The 22,041-nt window shown below is 54.2% G+C and overlaps 1 long non-coding RNA gene across 3 annotated transcripts in view; it reads left to right on the plus strand.

Annotated features, from left to right (window-relative positions):
* LOC116092542 overlaps nt 1-22,041 on the plus strand; it is a 31,183-nt gene that overhangs the window by 8,006 nt on the left and 1,136 nt on the right. For 2 of the 3 annotated variants that reach the window (XR_004119307.1, XR_004119305.1), the window contains exon 5: nt 1,776-2,018. This is a non-coding gene — a long non-coding RNA (uncharacterized LOC116092542). Of the gene's footprint in view, nt 1-1,775; nt 2,019-22,041 lie in introns of those variants that run through there. The other variant, XR_004119306.1, reaches the window with a different exon arrangement.

Raw genomic sequence — 22,041 nt, forward strand, 5'->3', positions numbered from 1 at the left:
ACCAATCAAAACCCAACAAACTAGCCAATCAACCAACCAACCAGTCAGTCAACCAACCAACCAACCAACCAATCAACCAATCAAAACCCAACAATCCAAGCAAAAAAACCCAACCAATCAACCAGTCAACCAATCAACCAACCAAAACCCAACCAAAACCCCAACTAACCAACCAAAAACCTAGTTAACCAGCCAACCAACTAACCAACCAACCAACCAGTCAGTCAGTCAACCAATCAACCAACCAACTAACTAACCAAAAACCAACCAAACAAACAAAAACCAAACCAAAACAAAACCAATCAGCCAACCAACCAACCAACCAATCAACTTAACAAACGAAACCAAAAAAACCCCCAGACAAACAAAAATCAACCAACCAACCAAAAACAAACAAAACCAAAACCAAAAAAACAAAACAAAACCCCCAAAACACCCACCAATCAGCCAACAAAAACAGAAACAAACAAACAAATAAAAAAGAAAAACCAACTAACCAACCAACCAATCAAACACACAACCAAAAACTGAAACAGCCAACCAACCAATCATCGGGGCCCCAAACCAAAACCTTGCTTCCACACGATTTGACTCAAGGTGACTCAACTGCACACCATTCATCTGCTGAGCTGAGCTCTCACTGGCCAGATCCACTCTCTTACACACTCTTTCGGTGCAGCATGACCTAGCCCCCTCATGGGTAGCCCCCTAACTGTGCACTCCTAGCCGGGTGGTGTCCTGGACTCTCCCAGCTCAGTTCCTGACCTCACCCTAGCTCACCCTGGCTCAGGCCCACTGCTTACCTCAGCTCACCTTGAGTTAGTTTGCTGGCTCCATTCACTGGGTCCACCCTGTCAACTTGGCCTAGCATGGCTCCACCCATCGGCCTAGCCCAGCTGTACTCACAGCCCTGCTCACCTACCTCATCCAGCAGGTGGTACCCGCTGCTGCCTGCTGCCTGCCTCCCCAGACACACCCCAGGCCTTGCAGGAAAGAGGGGCTTCTGGGAAAAGATGGCTCAGTAGGTACTTGCTAGCAAGCTAGGCAATCTGAGCTTCATCGCAGGGACCCACACAGTGGAGAGAACCAACAACTGCAAGTTGTCCTCTGATTTCTACACAAGTGCTTCTCTTTTCACACACTTGCGTACACACACACTAACACACACACACACACACACACACACACTAAATAAATAATTGAGAAAGATAGGTGCTTCCAACCGGGTCCTGGGGTTCCTGTGTGACTGGGATATAGGAACGTCAGGGTTGGGGTGAGCAGAGGTCAACGTCCCTGGGGACGCTGAATGGTCCCTTACAGAAAGAAGAGCCAAGTAGGCAGGATGTAGGACGGAAGGTGTTCCCTGCTGAAGGAACAGCAGGCGCAAAGGGACCCGAGGCAGAGGACAGAGATCAGGAGCCTCGGACCAGGGTGAACCTCAGGCTGCAGCGCAGAAATGACTGGTGGGGAAGTGGGGCACCAGGGTGGTGGCTGGAGGACCTACTCGGACCCTCGTGAGGTTGGTGGTCTGGGGATGTCAGGGAGTCACTATGCAATGGGGAGAAATTGGGAAAACATTCCTCTGGCTGCGGGGAGGGATACAGGACTAGACAGGTCACTGGGTTCCATGAAGCTCAGTTTGTTCATAGAGCATTGGGGACAGACAGGAGATGGGCTTGGAAAGCCAGCCTTGAAAATGACCAGGGCTGGGCAGATGTGTGGACCAGGTCTTGTTTACTGGCCCTAACACAGAGTGACTAATTTAACCTTCACAGTGACCTCAGGAAGAAGGATCATTGCGGACCCTGCTTTGTAGATGAAGAGATGAAGATAGATACCCGAAGCCCAGAGAGGCTAAGGTGTCTGAGGTGCACAGCTCCCAAGGAACAAAGCTAGAATCTGAATTCAGGCACAGACGCACTGGAAGCCTTGGAGGCATTGGATGCCCTTGAAGTCCCCTGGCAGGCACCCCTGGTGGAGCCCATCTCCGATACAGTAAGAGTCATCCACACCCCTGAGTTCGTGCCTGATTCCTTTTGGCGGCAGACCGTCTCCCCACTGCAGACCGTCTCCCCACTGGCTTTCCACAGGAATCCAAGACCCCAGGCCGCAGGGGAAGGGCCTCGCAGGCAGCTCGGTGGTTGTTTTTAGTCTCTTCAGCTAAGGCCACACTCCTTTTGAGTGACTGATTGATTGACTGATTGATTGGCCTGGGGCTGGAACCTAAGGCCTGGCCCATGCTAGGCAGGTGTTTGAGGAAGCTGTGCCAGGTCCAGCCACAGACATTAGAACTAAACAAGTGCACAAAGTACTGGGAGTGGGTCACCATCTTTCCTCAGCCCCGACCCCTTGCACAGGGTTCTCCAAGGCTGTCCTTGGTCCCAAAAGAGCAAGCAGTTCAACTTCTTGTAGCCACCCAGAGATTTTGGTCTGAGCTGCCCCCCTCCCATACCCTGCTTCCTGTTCGCCCTCCACAGCCTCCTCTAGCTCCCCAGTTTCCCACCTAGGCCCCTTGCCTGGAATGCTTTCTCCACAGCAGTTGCCCCTAATTCTCTAGTTTCTATGTCTGCTATCCCTGCCACCTCTTCAGGTGGCCCTTCTGAGCATCTGAGCTAACATGCCACCCCCTTACTCTTTCAGGTCACATGACCTGCTTTTGCTTTATGACATTCTGGATACCTGCTGGGTGTCCCCCAGGGGGTTGAGCTCCTGCAGGCAGGGCCCTTGTCTGTCTTAGACCCTGCTCCACCCCACCCACCATCAGGCATACAGTAGGCATTTAATATAAGCTGGTGGAATGAATAAATTGGTAAGAGGAGGAATGAATTGAGGGAATGAATTAAGAATTTAGGTGACAGAGCCAGGAGAAGTGGTGCACACCTTTATTTATTTATTTATTTATTTATTTATTTATTTATTTATTTTTGGTTTTTTCGAGACAGGGTTTCTTTGTATAGCCTTGGCTGTCCTGGAATTCCAAAATCCTCCTGTCTCTGCCTCTTGAGTGCCACCATTGCCCGGTGTGATGCACATCTTTAATCCCAGCACTTAGGAGGCAGAGGCAGGCAGATCTCTGTGAGTTCAAGGCCAGCCTGGTCTACAGAGTGAGTCCTAGGACAGCCAGGGCTACACTGAGAAACCCTGTCTTGAAAAACAAAAACAACAAAAAGATGGTTTCAGCTCAGGGACCATACCCAAAGGTCTCATCTGAACCTGTGTTTGAGCATTTCCTATGATCCATTAAAAGAAAAAGAAAAGGGGAAAAAAATGAGGGAACAGAAGGAAAAGCAGCTCAGGGGTGTCCCAACCCTCTTTCCCTGGTTACTTTGCCAGAGGAGGAGCCTCTGTGGGGCAGGAGGGCATTGGGCAGGGTTGGGCGGAAAATCCTTCCAGTGTTTTTATCCCCTACAAACCAGCTCAGACACTCCCGATACAGTGTAACAGCCGGGCGGGCGTGTTATCAGTAGCATCTCTAGGCCTGCTCACAAACAGCCATTAATCACACCGCTCTACCACCCTGCCCTCCTTCCTCCTGGTGCCTCCCGTGGAAACTGAGGCCCAGAGAGATGAGGCCTGCTGAGGCAGGAGCATGGGCTGTTTGGCCCTGAGCCTTCTGATGCGAGCTGGAGGAGAGGCAGGATCTTCTGCATGACCAAGGGGCCCTGCCCCCCCAGTTTTGGGCCCCCAGCCCTCCCTGGAGCCCCAGGGGCCTTCCAAGGTGGCCTCTTAATCACGGCTGGTTAATTAAGGAGGTTGGACAACTCCACCTGGCCCTTGTGGGCCTGTCTGGGAAGGAACTGTAACCTGGCTGCACTCCACTGTGGGCCCCTGTTCCTTAGCTGAGCCCCACCTGCATGGGTCTCTGGGTGCCCACGAGAGGGGTCTGGGGTCCTTGGTGGGTGAGGAGCTGTGGTGGGAGGCAGGGTTGCCACCATTATGGGTACTCCCGGAGTCAGGCACAGCGTGGGCGGCTGTGGCTGGGCTAATGAGGCTCCACACTGCCAAGGAGGAGTAGAGGAGTTGAGACAGGTTCTGGGTGAGGTGAGTTTCGTGGGCCGGGCAGAGTCATGGCCCTGTGCCATTCTCCTAGGCTGTGGGGGGCTGCCAAGACCCCAGCCCACCCTGAGCCCTGCTCCCTGCCCTACTGATAGACCTAAGGAAAGGATTCGGGAGGGAGAGGGGACGATAAGGGACATGGCGAGGAGAGGAGGGGTCCACCGGCTGTGGGAAGCCACACCCCTGACTACAGCACTGGGTCTGGGTTCTGGTGACTTGCAGCCTGTGTCTGAACGCACACTCGTTTGCACCCAAGGAATGGCGACGGCTTCCTGGGCTGATCTTGACTTTGCAGCTTAAATCTCAGAGTGACCCGGTCCACTTGCCTTGAGCGTGTGACCGCGACTGGTTCGTGTGGCTCAGACTGGAATGTGGCAGTGATGAGCACGGAGGGATCTTGGATGCTTGCTTCCTTTGGATCTGTGAACCTGCGGAGGCTGCGGCTGCCTCCTGAAGGCTCACACCTGCTCCCCTAGGCCCATCAAAGAAGCCATTCAGGCCCTTAGGGAAACTCTGAAGCCTGGGAGGCTGTAGAAGATATTTCCAGAGCCAGCTGTGCATCTTGGTGCCCGGAGGACAGGGGTGCGGGAACCTGGGGTCTTCCATAGATAGGCAGGGGCGGAGCGGGCTCCAGCGCACCTGCGGCGCCTGGGTTTTGTTATCCCAGCCTTTGCTCCCGATCTGGTTCGAATGGGTTTGCAGCTGACGTACCTGCATTTGGTGGACAGTATGACACTTGACACATTTAACAGTTGTGTAACCGCCACCAGAGCCAAGAACTAGAATCTTTCCGTCATTCCAAACTTCCCCAGTGCCCTTGACCCCACATCTCTCTGCCAGCCCCCCAGCCTTCCATTCCAGGAGAGCTCACGGAGAAGTAAGAAACCTACCGTAGATCAGCAGCTCCCTTTACCGCAGTGCCTGGAGGTCATACCTGCCCGTCTTCAGCCAGCCTCCAGCAGGCTCAGCTGTAGGCAGCCTTGCTTTCCCTCTTGAGCCCTCCATGTCCATCTCTGAAGGACCCAGGTATTCCAAATGCCACAAAGCCTGGCTGTGGCCTAAGAATCGCAACATTGTTGCATTTGCTGAGGATCAGCCCTCGCTCAAATACCTGGGATTATCAAATGTCCCTTACAACCCATCTTTATTGTTGTTGTTTTATTTTTCTGGGTCCAGAGTCCAATCTGGGTCATCTCTGGCACTGGATGGCAAAAAGTTCCTTTTTCTTCTTTGTTTTGGAACACTTGCTGGACTAAAGACACACTGTTTTAAAAGCACCCTTGAATTTCCCTAACCCAGGAGCCACAAAGGGGACTACCGGGGGACAGGAATGTTAAGGAAGCGCCCAGGGCTCAGATCTAGGGCACGGGGTGTCCTGAGGGGCTGTTTGTTCTGAAAGTGTTGATTAAAGAGAAGGAAGTGGGTGGGGATAGGAGCAGAGGGAGGAGACAGCCGACACAGGGACAAAGAGTGGGAGATGTGGCTGTCATGCAGAGAACCTGACAACTCGAAGTAGAAGCCACCCAACCAGGTGCAAGAATGAGTTCGAATCCTGGCTTTCAATCCCTGGCTGTGAGCTCTGGGGCTCACTATAGTGGCCCAATTTTCCTTCTGTGAAAAGAGAGAAATGTATCCTGCCCAGTACTGTGAACACTGAATAAGCTATGACGGAGTGGCCAGTGGTGGTCACTGTCTCTCAGAGTTTGGTGACAGCCACCGCAGACAATTTCTGCCTTTGCCCGTGTAGGTGGGCATGCTTATAGAGACTCTTCTTCCCCATACTCTCCTGGCCCAATTGTCCACCAAGGAAAAGTTCTAATCTCGCTGGTCCTTGTCTGTGTCAGTCTCTTTGTGTCCCTGCCCCAATGTCTCCCTGGAACCCTTTCCTGCGGTGCTTTCTAGAAGGGCTCTGGCTTCACACATCTTCCTGCTTTGGGGTTTCTGATGCTATCTAAAGCCTGCACGTGGTTTGCATTCCGCCGCAGACCTGGGGTGCTCTCTGCAGCTCCTCCTCTCTGAGGTGGCATGGGTCCGATGGTGGAGACAGTGATTCAGCTCTCTAGTTCCCTGTACGTGGGGACCCAGGCCGGTGGGTTGTTACCATGCATATTACACCACAGCCATGTGCCCTGTGCCCTGTGGCCTGCGTGGCTTCCCACTGAGTTCCTAGAAGCCGCCTGGCTGGGTCAGAAGTCAAAAGCAGCTTGGGCTCTGCTCAGCCATGGGGAGCTGTGGCGTGGGCCCTGCGCATGCGCCAATCACTTTGGTTCGCGCTTCGGCGGACATGTTCATCTTTCCCACAATTAATACTGTACAGACATCTCTGTGTACAGGACAGGGATTCCCAACGTCCCTGTGAAGTGGCAAGGAGAGAAGGCTGAACTTGAGGGGCTGCCGGAGCTGTAAGGCTGTGGGGTTGGAGGCGGCTGTGAGCTCTCAGTCAGTCCCTGCTGGCTTCTGTTGTTCCCTGCTTGGGATTCATGGATTCAGGACAGACTTTCTAGTTTATTTTACTTATAAAATTACATTTTATTTAATTTGCGTGTGCGCGTGCAAGCGTGCGTGTGTGGAGGTCAAAGGATATGTTCTCTTTCCACCATGTGGGTTCTGGGGATCGAACTCAGGTCGTTAGGCTTGGTAGCAAGTACCTTTACCCGGCGAACCATCTGGCCCATCCAGGGCCTGCCTTTTATATAGGTCTTCAGAAACTGAGTGGTGCTGGCTGGAGTAAGTTCTGCCCTGAGTATGAAGTGGTGTTGTCAGCAGCTCGCTGTGTGTCAGGCTTAGCCGTGCGACCTTTCTGGGCTAGGGACGGATGCCCCGTGCTCCCAACGAGTCTCAGGGTTTAGAGCTTCGCTCAGTGTGGCGTAGAACTCACTCAGTGACCGCCTCATGATCACCAAGGCCCACGCTGGGTTAGGACCTCTGTTTCTGATCCTTCTGGATGTCTGTAGCTGTCTTCCTTCTGGTCCCCCCTGACTACACATGTCCCTCTGTGTTTCCCTCTGCTCTGTCCCTGACACCCCTGTGTTGGCCTTTCCCCTTAGCCCAGGGTTATCTCAGTACTGTGGACCTATAGGCGCTTTCTGACCTGGGAGTCGCTGAGCCCGGGAACATGGCCCTAAGTATATAGATTGATCGGCGGAGGCTGGCCAGCCACACCGCCGATTCTACTGGTGTTTCAGGGGGCGGGGTGCAACTCCACCCGGCGGATGGGAGATGGTCCCTGTCATCCCCCTTTCCTGTATCTTTAAACCTAGGGTGGCCTACGACCTGGACAAGACAGGATGACTCGGTGAAATCTCCACATCACAGGCTCCTTTTTAACTCTGTCCCCACTGCCACCCCCAGGTCAGGGGGCCACCCTGTACTCCTCTGCCCAGCATTTGTAGTCATGCCAGCCCAGGGTCACAGCAGTTGAAGAGGCAAATACCCACCCGTGGGGTGTGCATAACAGAAGTGGGCCAGGAACTGTGCCGGACGATGAAGCCCTGTGGTTTCGTCACTACAGTAAGATCCGGTTCTGTGATAGAGAGGGATGGAGTCTCCTCTACCCTAGGGGTGGGTGGGAGCAGGGACTTTGGCCTGAACTCAGAAACTGAAATGATAGGGAAAAGCGGGGCCTTGTTGGTATCAAGAATATATCAGGCAGAGGGAACAGCATGTGCAAAGGCCCTGGGGCAGGAAGGAGCGGGGTGGGGGTGGGGGCAGCTCCCACTGGAAGCTGCCAGAGAGAAAGACTTTGGAATAAGGCAGTCTTAACTGGGTCCTTCCAGTAAATGACTAGCTTTCCCTGAGCCACAACTCTCCCCCATGTCAAGTGGGAAAGACACAGAACTATCCTGAGAGATACTGGGAATTAAGTCCAGGGGTAGACTGGAATGTCAAGGGGAGGGGCTGGGGGCCTGTGCCCAGCAGTGACATTCCGGATACTCGGGGTCTTTGGGTAGCTTTGAGGCTATGAGTAATGCCCTGGTTTTTCTGTGGTGAGCCCCTGGTCTCAGGAGTTAACCGCCTGCAGCGCTGGGCACGGTGCCTGGCACGGAGGAGGACAGGAACGGAGGAAGAACATCCAGGTGGGAGGGAAGGTGTGGACACGGGAATGTTCGAGGCGTGTTTGGGAAGAGTGAGGAGACCAGCCCGGCTGGTGGGGAGGCTGGAAAGACAGGTTGAGGCCAGGAGGCCCTGTGACAGGGCCAGAGGAGGGCGGGCCTTAGTAGGGAAGCTCTAAGTAGCCATTGTGTGCTCTGGAGCCCTGGAAATGGTTCTTGGTTTTGGTTTGATTTTTCATAAAATGTGCAAGAATCTCCACAGTTTGAAGGCTACTAACCCCCACCCCCCAGAGGTGGCCCTCAAAGTGACACTCAAGATGGGTTCCTTCGTACCTGGTGTGCCTGCCTCACATTTTCCTGTGAGGTCCACTCACCGGTCCTGTCTCTTTTCTCTGCTGTATAGTATTCCACTGATCAAATAGACCGTAGTGTAGTGACTTGCCCTTCTCTGTGTGGATATTATCTCTGGTTTTGATTCTTCTGACTGGCACTGCTAGAATATTCTAGCACACTTCTCTTGGTAATCTCCAGAAGGCTTTTCTCTTAGGCTAGTCCAAGGCAGACAGTGTTCAATGGAAGGGAAGATGCATGTTTTGTTCCTGTAGTTCGTCCACATTTCCAAGGTGGCGGGACCCCATCTATATTCTTTTAGACACAGCTCACCCTGAGGCTCCTTTTGCAGCATCCACACAGGTCAGAGTTTGGGTCATGGCACGCCTTTGAAGTCTCTACTGTAGCCATTGGGAGGCCCCCGGGTTCTTCTCCTACCCCTAGAATCCTCGACTTCCTTCAGGAAGGCCGGCTAGTAGCTGGGCTTCCCACCCAGGGAGCCTCCTGCAGGGCCCAGGATGCTTGGGCTTGGTGCTTAGATCTGGTGAGATAGGTCCTACAAGAGGAAACATCCAGCAAGGAGATGTGGTCTGGTGGGGAGCCCCCAGGGATGTGGGCTTTGGACTGAACTCCCCAAAGGGGGTTACAGGCTGAACTTTTGGCAGCCATCGGCTGTGGGGGAGCTGGGGACATTCAGCTATAGTGTCGAGGGAGCCTCGTATCCCAGGTTACCGACTTGCCCCAGAATTCCTGTGCTGTGTGGCTTGGATGCTCATAGCGCCCTCTCTGGGCTTGGGCTTCCTCCGTGTGGGAGGCTCAAGGAGGCTGGCTCTCTGTCTGCCTGGCTGTCCTGGCCCCTTAGGCCTCCTTGGCCACCCCCTCCATACCCTCGAGGAAGCCGGGGCTGGGGCACAGGGCCAGGGCTTGCACCTTGACAACACACCCACGCAGGGCACAAAGGCCCATTGTTTGAGCCCACGTTGGCGGGGAAGCGGGTGGGAAGCAGCCAGCCGCCTTTCACCCAACCCGCTTGTGGTCGGAGGACTGAGGAGCAATTCACAAAACCCCACCCCTGCCTGGGCACCTTGCCAGGGCGCCTTCTGGGCAGGCACCTTTGCCAAGCTGAGCCAGCCTCTACCCTGCTCCTGGCCTCAGTTTCCCCCCGTAGGGAACAAGCCAGGAGAGCATCAAGGTAGGAGGGTGGGACTTGCTGTTGACCTGGGTGCTGGAGTCTCAGCACAGACAAGTCACCCACTTGGTTCAGGAGGAGGCATGAGGACAGGGGCTTGGGGCCCAGCAAACCTAATATGAGGCCCTGCTTGAATAGTTTGAGAGAGTCTGTTTACCCATAAGCCTTAGTTTCTCCAACTGTAAAAGGAATTTACATGGGACCACAGGGTGGTAGCTATCCATTTATTGATCTACCCACCCGCCATCCGCCTTCCCATCTACTCATTCTCGGGTCCATCTATCCATCCATCCATCCATCCACCCATCCATCCTCCTGTCCATCCATCCATCCATCCATCCATCCATCCATCCGTCCATCCATCCATCCTCCTGTCCATCCATTCATCCATCCATCCTCTGTCACATGTCAAGCATGGACTCTGCCAGGACAACTGCAGAACTTCCAAGACCATATGTAAAGTGAATCAGGGGTTGCAAGATGGCATCTGCATGAAACCTAGTTCAGATCCGGCCTTCTGAGAGGCTCTGTGCCATGGGCCCCTGACCTTGCTGTCCTGAGGCTAGCTCAGGGACCAGACACAGAGATACACTAATGAACAAAGTCCCTGCAAGGGTGCTGATCTCTTAGTGGCAGAAACTGGGGCCTCTGAGCTGTCCCTTGTGACCCCCAACTGTCTGGTACCTCTGTTCCAAGGGTGGCCTCACTCAGGTGAACACCATGCATCTTTGTACCCATCCTGTGAGGGGATGCAGAGGCTGGCTGTGTGTTGGTACTGAGAGGGAAACTGAGGCTCCAGTCCTCTGGAGCAACAGCAGCTGAGTGGCAGCGTCAGGATTCAAACTCAGGTCAACTCCCACCAGAGCCCAAGCCTCCCCTGTGTGACAACAGCCACAGCCTTATGCCAGGGCTCTGCTGGGGTTCAAGTCTGGGGAGGGTGTGGGTGTGCTGGTGGCCTGCCAGCTGCCACCTGGGCTTGGTCCTCCCCATGGCCCTGAGTCACAGCTCTGTGTCCTGGGAAGCTGGCTCTGCCCTCATCACCCATGGGACTTGTGTGACAGGGACACTTCCTGTCACTAGGTCCACCTCCTCTACACTTCAGGGTCACACAGAACCCCAAGTGGGCTTGTAGACAGGACCCCGCATCTTTCTACTCTTGAGGCCCTTAGACACATCTCTCTGTGTTGTCTCACTTGGACTAAACCCATCCTTCTGAGATAATCCAGCAGAGATTAGCAGTCGTTGGGTAAAGTTGGGAGAGCCCCATTACTAGGGAGGCGTGTCTCACGCATCCAGCGGGACCTGAAGTCTGGAGTGTGGAATGTCTGGCATCCCAAACCTAGGCTGTCGACTTCTTATTTATTTTGAAATGGTCTCATGTAGCCCAGGCTAGCCTAGAACTCTATATAGCAGGCTGTCTTTGAAGACTTGAGTTTTCTGCCTCTACCTCAAGAGAGAGCCCAGAGATTATGACCACGCCTGGTCTCGCCGTCTATTTTAGAGTTCCTGTGAGGCAGAGTTACATATTCACAAATACAAATTCCTAGACCCCAGTGGCTGGGAAGCCCAGAGCCCCTGTATGCCCACACTAGCACCCAGGACTTCCTCCTTGTCTGATTGCCTCCCTCCTTGACAACAAGCACCCCCACAGGGCTACCCGCCCCACTCTGCCCTGGCTACCATCCATCCTGCTTCAAACAGCCAGCCACTCTCTTTAGCAGAGGGATGGGCCATCCTGAACCAGCACTTTGGGATCCGCCGTCTTTTCATCCATAGGAGACCTGAGAACATCCTCAGTATTTGTCCTGTCTGCTGGGCAAATAAAAACGTGAGATAGAGAGAGGCTACAGAGAGGGGAGCGGCCTGTGGTGCCAGGGAGAACAGGAGGGAGGGCTTGCTAGTAGGAGGTGTGGCTCAGGATGGCTTCTCAGCCTGGGGGCAGGACCCTGGCCTTGCCTGCTGCTGGGTTTTGGGTCTGGTCACAGTTGGGAGTTGTCCCCAGGCCTAGAAGCGGGGTCTGTGGTACAGCTCTCTGGCTGGCACTCAGGCCCAGTTCATGGGGATCCTGGAAGGAATGGGCATGAGCAGCCCTGGACCTGGAGAAAAGGATCCGGGTGTGTCCCTGTGGAGCCCTGACTGGGACTTCCAAATTCTATACACTGCGATTCCATAGTCTACTGGCATACGGGAAAGGAGTTCAGAGAGGTGGAGTGTCTTGTCCATGGTCACACAGCAAATGAGGGACAGAGGCAGGATGCAAAAACAGACCTCGAGTTAGACTCAGACCCACTCTACACTCCTATCCTTCCTCTCCCTCCCTCCCTCCCTCTCTCTCTCCCTCTCCCCCTCTCTCTTTCTCTCTCTCTCCTTCTCTCTCCTATCAGGAAAGGGACAGAGAGTCAGGAACTTGGACTCCCGGCTCAGGAGCCGGGGAATGAAAAGACCCGATGGGCCATTACGGTTCTCCCCACCGCCTCAGACGCAGCCAGGCTCCCTCCTCGCCTCTCAAGGGAGAGGATTACAGAGGCTTCCCAGCACCTTAGGGAGACTGGGTGAGCAGGTCTGGGGGAGGGAAGGCTCTGAGAGAGGGCATTATTATCAATCAACTCTGCACTCAGACCTTGAGCTGGCTCTGGCATCATGGGGCTGGGGGTGCTCATCCTAAGGACCTGGCTCAAGGCAGATAAGCCTGGGGACTAGCTGCAGTCTCCCCAAGGCCTGTGTGGGCAGGGTGGGGGGCTGATAGGGTACAAGCCTTCCCTAGCTGAGCTGAGACACACCCAGCCTCCCACCTGCCCTGCTCCCTGGAAAGAGGGACCCGCCAACGCCAGGAAGAGGCCAAAGAGTCTCTATCCTCACGCTCCTCGGTCACACCCACACAGGACCCAGAAAAGTCTGCCACTGCTGTCTGCAGTTGGGGAAATTGAGGCACAGAGGGTCAGGCTGAGGTTTGAACCCACAGGTCTGAAGGTAACTGGACACTCCTCCTGGGCTTTGCCCTGGCCTCCTACCCTGATGTTTTCATTTCGAGTGGCTCCTGAGGCCTCCAGCTGGGAAAGCCCGCTTCTTCTGCTTCTTCCAAGTCAGCTGCATCTGCATCCCTCCTACCCTGCCCAGGCCCTCAGCTGCTCAGGGGCCTCCAATCTGCCACCTTCATCTGTGGAATGAGAGCCCGAGGTAGTAAGGAGACCTTGCCTTGGCTGCTCCACCTCCGTCCTAGAACTTTCTGTGCCTAGTTTCTCTCCAGCATCTCTTCATTGCTTCTGTTGCTAGGTTTGATTGACAGCTCCAGCGAGGCATTGCTGTACTAAGCCCGAGGACCCCTGTGGTACCCTGGCTGGACCCCGGGGCCTTTATGGAAAAGCAGCTTAGGAGAGACCAAAGTGGGCCTTTGGATGGGAAAGTGGAGATCTGAGGGGCCAAGAGCCCACCTGGAGCTGGCTGCCCCCATCCCATGATAGTGAGGCCAGGCCCCTCAGGGCACCCTCCTCCCTACCTGTCCTGGTGATGGGCTGATAAGACCCCACCTGGGAGGAGGCGGTGGCTGTAATTACAGGCCTCTATGCGGCTCAGGCAGGCGGGTCATGAGGTGGGAGTGACTCATGAGATTACTCTATGGGCAGGGCGGGGGGGGGGGCGGGGGCAGCAGGTCCTCCCCTCACCCTCTGGCCAGAGATGGGCCTGGGCACCCCAGCAACGGCCAGCTTTGGTGTTCCTCTGGAGTGTGTGCCAGGCCTGCGCTGTTTGACACCTGCCCTGCTTGGCGTTGATGGGAATGTGGGACCGGCTGGGTTTTCCCCTTTCTCAGTCCCAGCGTCAGCTTCTGGGAAGAAGAGCTCTGAGGTCTGGGTCGGTAGATGGCAATGTCTGGACCTGCAGAGCCACAGATCTAGGCCTTGAAGATTTGCTGAGCCAGGGGCCTACTGCCAGGAACCCCAGATTAGGAGACCTACAACCCAAAAGGCAGGACATTCCGAACCAAACATGCAGGTGTTTCCAGATCCTAGCTCAGGGGTTCTAGGGTGCACAGGTCTGTAGGGCTATATATACATCCAGTCTCATGGAGTCTCTGGGTACTGTTCCAGGGAGATGGCCCAGTGGGTAAAATGCTTGCCACGCAGGCCTGAGGACTTGAATTTGAATCCCCAGAACCCATGTCAAAGCCATGTGTGTCAAGAATGCCTACAGCTCCTGGAAGCTGGTGGAAGCTAGCCTTGGGTAAGCAGCTGGTAATAACAAGGTGGAAGAAAGGACCTATACTGAGGTTGTTCACAGGCATGCATGCATGCATGCACACAGGCATGCGCACACATACTTACATACACATACATGCACACACAAACACATATACATACACATGTGGACACAGATGAACACAGACATACACACATACATGCACACATAGACACATACATACACATATTCACGCACACACATACACACACTTATACACACACAGGCACACATACACACATACACATACATATATATACATACACATATACATACACATGTGAACATACATGAACACAGACATACACACATAATGTACACATAGACACACACATACACAGAGACACGTATTCATGCATATACATACACACACACATACACACACAGGCACACACACACACACACACTTACACACGTACACACACACACAGGTATGCATACACACACTCCGTTAGAATTCTACCTCCACTGAGTCAAGTTTAAAAATGTCACGACATCTAGCGCTGCTCCCAGGTGGATGAGGAAATAAAAGACAGGAAACTTAAAGTCTCATGACCACCTCCAACTCCTCAGGAGAGAGACAGGCAGGCTGCCTGCTGTCGCTGGGACGGAGGGGTGAGATGTGTTTTCTGTTGACTGTCTGTGGGTGGAAAATTTATCGGGGTCTGCTGTTGGGGACAGGCAAACCCCAAAACCCAGTGAGGACATCCCTGTGGTGTGGGCATCTTGTGCAAGCCCTCCTCCACCTCACTGGGCCCCCTGTGCCTCCGTAGAGTCTCCACGACCTACATCACATTTGCTTGTTGTTTTTCATTCACAGGCCATTGTGAGTGGCGCTCTCAGGCCATTCTTCACGCCTTCTGGAGAGCACCCTGCCTGCTCCTTGAAGCAATCCTAGGGGGTGGGTGCTGTTATGTTGTGCCTTTCACAATAAGGAAACTGAGGCACTGGGAGCCAGAGCCTCTGTAGGGTGCCAGGTGCCGAGCTGGGTTCTGGAGATGCAGGAGGAAACAGGACAGACATTGTCCTGGTTGCCCGAGGCCTTGGCAGCGAGACAAATAACTAGGAAGGCTTGTCACAGGGTAGAGGGTGGCAGAAGGTAGTCTCTGGGTGAGAGGCAGACGGAGGAGCTCTGAGGTGAGTGAGGAGGGGGTCTCGCTCAGGGCGAACTCACGAAGACTAGACCTGCCTGTCACACGCCTGGGCTATGTCCTTTGCCCATGTGACTCCTCCTGTGTCTCGATGCCAGATTCCCACTCATGGTCAGGGCCTGGCTGGGCAAGTTCTCCTCTACAGGTGGGTGGTGGACTGGGGTCTCCCTAGCTCTCTGGGACACCGTCTTGCTTCCGTCATCTCTTTCTTCTCGCCTCCCAGAGCACACCTCTCGTCCTCTCGTATGGAAAGTATTCATTTGACTTGGCGCCATTGCCAGGCATGAGGCGCTGGGCTGTATTCTGACCAACCAGTCCCTGGAGTGGGAGGCACAATTATCTCCTGGAGAGAGATGGAGGCCCAGAGAGGTTGAGAGGCTTGCCTGGGGACACACAGCCTGCTGGTGTGTAGTGAGCTACCTTGCTCAGGACTGACTGGTTTAGCTGCCCTGCCCACATCGGCGGGGACTGTGGATCTGGGGCCCTGATGGCTTAGAAAAGGTATGGAATGGGCCAAGGAGCAAGGCTAGAGCCTCCAAAACTAGCCTTATCCCCTGAAGGGGACCTCACACTTGCTCCTGATTATTGCCCCTGGCTAGGTTGGTGATGTCCTGCTTGCTACTTGGGATCCTGGGAAGGAGTAAGGGCTCCTGTCTTTAGCAGACACCTGGGTCTTGGGCCCCTAGGCCACTGTGCAGATGGGAAACCTGACTCTGAGCTGAGTCAGCCTGATATGTGCAGGTGTGGGGACTGGGCCCAGGAACGCCACATGCTCAGAAACGAGCTTACAGGTAGCAGGTCCATGCATGGCTCTGTGAGTCTTTGAGGGCATTGCCTGGTTGTGCCAGCTTCAGGGGTATCATGCCCACAAGAGGCCACCAGCATTCACAAACCCTGGAGAGTGCCACCGGTGTGCCTTCTTAGATCAGATCCACCTGCACCACCTGTCTTGTGTACATATATATTGCACTGCCTGGATCTCAGTGCTTGGACCTGGGAAATGGGATGAAGTGGTGGGTGGTGGTGGGGTAAGACCAATTGTGGCCTCCAAGGCTGCTTTTCTGTGGGTTGCCAAGCCACCCTGAGGACTAAAGAGGGGGTTCAGCCTGCTGGAGTACCTGGTGTTCACATGGAACAAGAACCCCTCTCTGGACCAGTCTGACTCTGGTCTGGACACAGGCTTCTGGCCCTAACTGGTGCCAGCATGGCACCAGGCCATGCTGCTCTGAGGCAGCTCCCAGGCCAGCCTCAAGGGCTCCTCCAGGTGTCATGGCAGGGATGTGCCTGGGACAGGAGTGCCCATGTGCACCAGGACAGTGGGGGCTTGGCTTGGCTCCTACTTACATCTTCCCTTGGGTAGAAGGAGCCAACCAGAGTCTCTGGGCATTTAGGGCATATTCAGGATAGCCTTGGTGTTTTTGATATAAAAAGGAGAGGAGAGGTCAGGCAGGGATGGACCAGTATTGAGAGATGGACCTATAGCCAGGGACTGCACAGAGAGCACACCCATGTCCTCCAGGTCTGCTGCAGAGGCTGTGGCTCTAGGCCATACATCGACTCCTTCACTGACTGCCCATGGGTCAGACTGAGATTACGTCACAGAAAACACAGAGGGGACCCCTGCGTCTATGCACCTGGCAGCGTGGGAGAGAATGCAGGACAGGAGGAAGCGGCCCAGTTTGACTCTGCATAGGCTGCAGGGAGACATAGTAGGGGTTCAGGGTCATGATGTTCTCCATGGGGAAGCTAGGCAGCCTGTTGGATGAGGACCCAATGGAAGACTGTGGGAGGTGGAGGGAGAAGCAGACAGAAAGGTCCTGGGGCAGGAAACAGCTGGAGGTTCAAGGAGCAGTGGATAGGTGCCATGCCAGAACAGCAAATGGAGTGGGCTAGAGGGAGATGGTGGCTTTTGTAGTCCTCTGAGAATCTCACTTCAGGGGTCATTCATTGTCAGGCACAAGGACCAAAGCTGGTGATGGCTACAGTGTGCTCAACGTGTCCCTTGGATAGGGAATTGCTCCTGGCAGACTCAGCTGTCCTCTGGGAGTAGGAGGTGACAGTGTTAGGCTTAACTGGGGCAGGGGTGCTGCTGGGGAGCAGGGCCGGCTGGGGGAGGGGCCCACCATTAGCTGCCACTGTTAATCGGCTGTTTCAGCCAGGACTTTGAGGAGGGGAAGTGAGCCACCAAAGGTGATCACTAGACTAGAGGAAGAGTGGGGCTTGAACCCCAGTCCTTTGACTCTTGACCCAGACTTTCTGAGAATCGGGCATCTCACCGTGTGCTTCCCCTTTGCTTCTTCCTCCCACACAGTGTCTGCTGTCCTCATGGCCAGTGGGGGAACATGTGGGGACAGGCCTCAGGTCTGCTGCTCACAGTATTGCTGGCCCGGGGAGACCTGGGTAGGACCAGAAACAGAGAAACCGAACAGAGAGAACCTCACTCCTTACACTTGCTTGCCCATCTCGCTTGCCCGTCGCCAGCCTTCTCTTAGTGACTGCCTCTGGGCGGAGCCTCCCTCTCTGTTGGCTTCTTACCTTAGTGTGTGACATGAACCAGTGTCCACAGCTGGCTCAGATGTCTCTAGTTTGTAAGTAATGATCCCTTTCCTGGCCCAGAATCCTACCTACATTTAGTAGCCTCGTTCCTTCAGGCTCCTTGTGTAAAACAGTTTCTCAGATTTGACTTGTTTTCAATGATCTTGATGATATATCTTGATTATATATATATATATATATATATATATACATATATATATAATTTTTTATGCATATAGATATACCATGTATGTGCCTGGTTGCCTGAGGCATAAGAGGGTATTGGATTCCCTGGGACTGAAGCAGATGATCACGAACCACCACATAGGTGCTGGGAATCTAACCTGGGGTCTCTGGAAGAGCACTGAGCCAGCTCTCCAGCCCTGACCCTGATGGTTTGGAGGGTCTGGCCAGCCCTTTTATAGAGCCTTTGAGATCTCTCAGGAGTTTGTGTGTGGTTGCATGGGGCATTTTGACCACGTGTCAAGGGTAGTCAGTAGGGGCAGTCAACCACCAGCCATCAGCCATCAACACCGACTTCGCACTGAGGCCTCGATGTGCGGTCTTTGGTTCTCTAGATTGTCAGTATAGTCTCAGGGAGTCGTGAATAGACCCGGGGCCTCGGCTGTAACTGTAAATTATTTGAAATTCTGCCTGAGGGGCTTATCTATATCTGTCTGTCTATCTTTCTGTCTACCTGTTCAGCCATCCATCCATCCACCCATCCAATCTCTTATTTATGTTAATTTTTAACGTGGACTCAGAAATTATTGGTCATGACCCAACACTCCTTTCCACTCTCTTCGTAGTGCCAAGCACGGAGCCTGTGGTGCTGGTGTGAGGCCTCGACCCCTACTGCCCCCGCCCAGAGCCACTGGAGTTACTCAGTGACTCAGTGACTCATACCACTCTCTCTTAGGGCCTTGTGAGCTCTGCCTGACTCTGGCTTCTGGGCTTCTCAGCAGACACTGTTAATGTGTCCCCCTATGAACTTGTTCTTCCTTTCTAGGGCTCTGAGTTTCTTGGAGTTCTGAAACAGCTCTTGCAGCCCCAAGGCCAGCCAGCAAGGCTGCCAGCCTAGGTCCTTTTAGCAAAAGTTGGGGGAGCAGCCGAGGGCTCAGTGCATACACGGTTACTTGACTGTGGGATTTCCTTGAGTGTTTTCAGTGGACAGTGAGGGATGTGGGTGTGGTCGCTTACCTGTCCGCTGCCCATGTTTCTGTTGGCCATTCTCACACTGGCAAGCGGCTGGATACCCCTGCCTCCAGGATCCCTCAGGCTCAATGGGAGCATAGATGGTTCCCCCTTCCCTCCCTCCTTCCTTCCTTTCTGCCTTTCTTTCCTTCCTTTTGGCTTTTGGTTGTTTGGTTTCTTGAGACAGGGTTTCTCTGTGTAGCCCTGGTTGTTCTAGAACTCATGCTGTAGACCAAGCTTGCCTCCAACTCACAGAGATACACCTGCCTCTGCCTTCTGAGTCTTGGGATTAAAGCCACCACACTTGGTTTCTTTTGACTTTTTTTTTTGAGTCAGGGTCTCATGTAGCCCAGTATGCTTTTAAATTCCCTATGTAGCCAAGGCTAGACTTGAACTCTGATCCTCCTCCCTCCACCTCCCAAATGGTAGGATTGTAGGTGTATGCCACCACAATTGCTCAGTAACTGACTAATGTACTTATTTATTTGACACAAGGTTTCACTCTGTAGTGGGCTAGCCTGGAACCCTCAATGCTGCCCCTTCCCACCAGAGTGATGGGACTATAGGCACGTGCCACTGCACCCGTCCGTTTGTCATCATTCAGCTGTTTTAATGACTCCGTTGCTTCTCCTTGCTTTAAACCACCTGCTTTCTAGTTACCCATGGTGTCTCTTCAGCCCATCTCATAGGTAGAGAAAGGAAGGTGCGGGGAATTCAAACATCTCAGAAATCCCATCTTGGAGGCTGGTGTGGGCCGTGACACGGACTCGACCCTGTCCTGAATCACCATGTGCCCTCACCCCATGGCACATGCTTGGTTATGCACCCTGTCTCTAGCAGTGGGCTGGTTGGCCACCATCATATTATCTCTAGAGGCCAGAGCACTTCGGTTCTGACTCCCAGTCTTGCATTGCTTGTGGCATGTTGTCCTAACAGCCAGTGGCCTAGGGAGTGTCAGCCATATGCCTTGTGGGTTGTGGGCTGGCCCTATATGGCTGCCCGCTCCTTCCTGCAGCGGGCAGGTGGACCCTGGCAGGGACATCGATCTTAGAGGGCTACCCTAACGCCATAAGTGACAAAGGGCATAAGGAGAGAGAAGATGCTTTGTGGAGGGACAGTTAACAGCTGGGGTGGTCTGACTCCCAGGGGCTCTTGGAGAATCTGGTCTGACCTGCTGTGTCCCCCAGCATGGCTTGAGGGCCACCAAACTCACCAGGCCTGGCCTCTTGCTCCTCTAAGAAGCCTTCCCTCCCGCCTCACCACGGTTGGCCTCTTGTTCCCAGGTGCCAGGCCCAAGCTGTGAGGAGCTCCAACCAGATGTCTGTGTGGTGCTTTATCTTTTGGCCTGGAGTGTTTTCTGGAATTTCTGCCTAATTGCCAGCTCTGACTAGCAAGAGGCTCCATGCAAAGACATGGACACCTGCTTTTCCTCACAAAGCTTGAGGGCCTAGCAGCCTAAGTCCATGTCTGCAGACTGAACTTAGAGTGTAGCAAGGTTTGAAACTGGAGGGTGCCTGAGGGATGGGAGCGGGCAGCACACAGCGGGCTGGAGAGCTGCTGGGGGACACACAGCGGGCTGGAGTGTGTCTCAGGGACACACGGTGGTGGGTGGAGTTCGGCTGGGGGACACACACACATGGTGGCTGGAGAACTGCTGGGGACAGTGTGTGGTGGAGAGGGGGGAGGCGGGGGCAGGCAGCACACAGTCAAGGTAGGCCCTGGGGAGCTAGCCAGGGACATTGCATGTTCTTGTTTATGTTTTTCGTTGAGACTGGGGTTTTAAGTAGTTTGTGCTGTCCTTGAGCTCATTGTGTCGCCAAACACACATATAGCCTTGAACTTCTGACCCCTCACTCTGGTTCCCCCAGGCACTGGAGTCACGGGTGTGCACCAAGCTTGTATTTATTTCTTAGGTAGCGTGTGGGGAGACAGAAGGTAGCTTCAGAGGACAGAGGACAGCTCGCAGGAGCCCGGTCCCTCTTTCCACCGAGTGGGTCTCAGAGAGCAGACTCAGGTGGTCTGTGTTGACAGCTACGTCTTTCCCCGATGAGTCACATTGCCAACCCTGTTGTTATTCTGAGACTGGGTCTCATCCTGTATCCTAGGCTGGCCTTGAGAGCTCGTGGCAATCCTCCTGCCTCAGCAGCGCAAGTGCTGAAGGTGTAAGCCACCCCCTCAGTTCCTTTGAGTCTCCTCACTCTGTTCCTTGTCCTTCCCTGCTCCACCTGTCTGTCTTGCTCACACTTCCCTAGAGTGTGGAAGATGCTGGTGGGGGCTGGCTGCTGTCCCCAGTGAGCACAGCTCTGGCTAGCCCCAGAATCTCCTGGATTCACTCACTCCTTCTGCATGGTGGGGATGGGAAGAGGGGGTAGGGTGGAGGAGGGGGCTATGGGGGCTGGGGCTGGGGGGCGGGTATGTCTCTGTGTGTCTGGATTGGCTGGCTCTCAGGGGCAGGGACAGAGCCAGAAGGAAGAGCTAGTGCAAAGGACCCGAGGTGGCAAAGGTTGGAAGATTTGAGGACAGAGAGCAGGTCAGTGACCTGAGGGAGCGAGTTCTGTATTTCCGTAATGTTAGAAACAGACCCCACCCCTATCTCTCGATTCTCTAACCCAAACGCAAATGACGATTCCTAAACACAGAAGTGTCTGGAAGTCCCAGGGCTCTGGCACGAGAGGCCCTGTTTGCCGCTCAGCTGTCTCCCGGCTCACTCCTGCAGGGGTGAATCACCGGGTCTCATGTTTCCTAAAGAGGTAATGGGCCCTTTCTCCCGACGTGCCTCCCTCTGCCTGGCATTCTGGGAGTTTCTGGAAGGTGGGTGTGGGGTGGGAGACATTCCTCCCCCTCCCCCAGCTTGCCTCCTCTTGATTTCAGCCCTTCAGTGTGGTGCTGTTTCTTGGGGCTGCTGATGGAAGATTGTGGGCACACTTCTTCAGAGTGAGAGGCTGTGGAGAGCTCAACCATCTTAGGAACAGGGCCTTGCTGTCCCCTGAGAGCCTCTATGTGTCCTTGCCCCTAACCATCGACTCACTGAGGGGGTCCCCACTTCCACCTGGGCTCCAGCCTTCCCCCCATACCATAGTCACAGAATCTTCTAGAAGCTACACTGACCCTTCCCTGCCTTGGACCTCCACGCCCCAGAGACCTACTCAATCCCAGGAGAGTGGCAGCCACTCTGCCCTGGATTCAGCCTCTTTGGGGATGGACGATCCATACAGACTCCGGGCTCGAGCTTTAACCCTGCCCGACCCCAGCTTCCTTCCTCTCTTTCCTCTGCTAGGAGTCCTGCTACACCTGCCAGACA

The sequence above is a fragment of the Mastomys coucha genome, unplaced genomic scaffold (assembly GCF_008632895.1).
Source record: "Mastomys coucha isolate ucsf_1 unplaced genomic scaffold, UCSF_Mcou_1 pScaffold15, whole genome shotgun sequence".
Lineage (NCBI taxonomy): Eukaryota > Metazoa > Chordata > Mammalia > Rodentia > Muridae > Mastomys > Mastomys coucha.